We start from the raw sequence: 1,548 nt of genomic DNA, 5'->3' as shown, positions 1-1,548 counted from the left end.
GGGTGGATTGATGGATGGATGGATAGATAGATGGGTGGAATGAATGAATGGATGGATGAACAGATGAATGGAGGATCAGAACCTGGGTGTGATCACCATTGAGTCTTCTTGAAAAAGGCTAGGATTCAGTGCCTCCTCTGGACAAGGCTCTAAGCTGCTTTTGCCCACATCAAAGGCCATAGAGAAATCAAGCACAGAAAGGACCCAGGTCATTCATCAGATATAGCTACTAGGGGTGACTGGTGACCTTAAGGAGGTCAGCTTCAAAGGAGGAGGAGCTAGAACAAAGAAAGTTCAACAAAGTGGGAGTGAATGGAAGGGCAGGAAGCAAACATGGGGACTCTGGGAAGACATCAGCCAGGGATGGAATGTGAAGGGGACTTGCTTCTTGCTGCCCTTTCCTTGAGACTGGCTTTGCTGGTATGAGCTAAGGGCAGGTGCTGCTTCACCACTGCCACCAGTACCAACTGGCTGGGGCAGGGCCTCTCTGAACTCTTCATTCCCACTCATTTTCTACCACTGGGTAGCAAGTTACCACAGACTTAGCTGCTTAAAACAGCACACGTGGAGTTTGGGTCCTGACTCTGTCAGATCCTCTTCATAGGGTCCTATAGGCTCCAAACACGGTGTCTGCTGGACTGCTTCTCATCTGGAGGCTCAACTGGGAAAGGCCTCACTCTGGGGATTGGCAGAACTGACTTCCCTGTGGTTGCAGCACTGAGAGCCTTGACTTCTTGTTAGCTGTCAACAGAATTTTTCTAAGCTGCTGTTGGCCACTTGCAGTCATAGAAGGTACTAGAACTTCTTGCCACTTGGGCCTCTCCGACATGACCACTTACCACATCAAACCAGTAGCCTGTAATTCCAAGCTGCAAAGATGTAACTTTCTATAAAGTGACAAAATCACAGAGCAACATTCCATCCCTTTCACATAGAAGCAAGTCACAGATCCCACCCTCTCTGAAGGGAAAGCCACTACCCAGAGCCTAGGACATGGGGAGGAAAGGGTCATGAGGACACCTTAGCGTTTGCACACTCTAACTTGATCTTTCTACCTCACAGGCCACTCTTATTATCAACCCCATGATGTGAAGGAAAATGCTGTTGATAAGAGAGAGGAAAAAAAGGATAACTGAGAGTACCCCCCCACACACACACCCAAAGCAACAGGGAAAGAGGAAGCGTAGAGCACAGGTGAAGAATTCTATAATTGGAGGTGACATCTCAGTCAGTGATGTTGGTGAGGGAGGATAAAAGGATGCAGATTAGCCTGAAAGCTTGGGGTACCATCCTATGTGCCCACCCAAGACAGACAGGGATGTGTGAACACAGAAACTTATGCTCTGATGGTATGATGGTATTATTCATCACAGCCAAAATGTAGACAGAGCCCAACATACCTCAATAGCAAATTCCTAGGTAAACATGTTAGAGTCACACAATGCCACAGTACAAGGGAAGCAACTATTGATGCATGCTTCTTGGAAGAACTTCAAAGACATTATGCTAAATGAAAAAAGACACAAAAGGCCCTATATTGCGTGATTC

Source organism: Nannospalax galili, unplaced genomic scaffold (assembly GCF_000622305.1).
Source record: "Nannospalax galili isolate Female #2095 unplaced genomic scaffold, S.galili_v1.0 scaffold944, whole genome shotgun sequence".
Lineage (NCBI taxonomy): Eukaryota > Metazoa > Chordata > Mammalia > Rodentia > Spalacidae > Nannospalax > Nannospalax galili.
The sequence above is the reverse complement of the archived record's forward strand: the minus strand, read 5'-3'. Positions refer to the sequence as shown.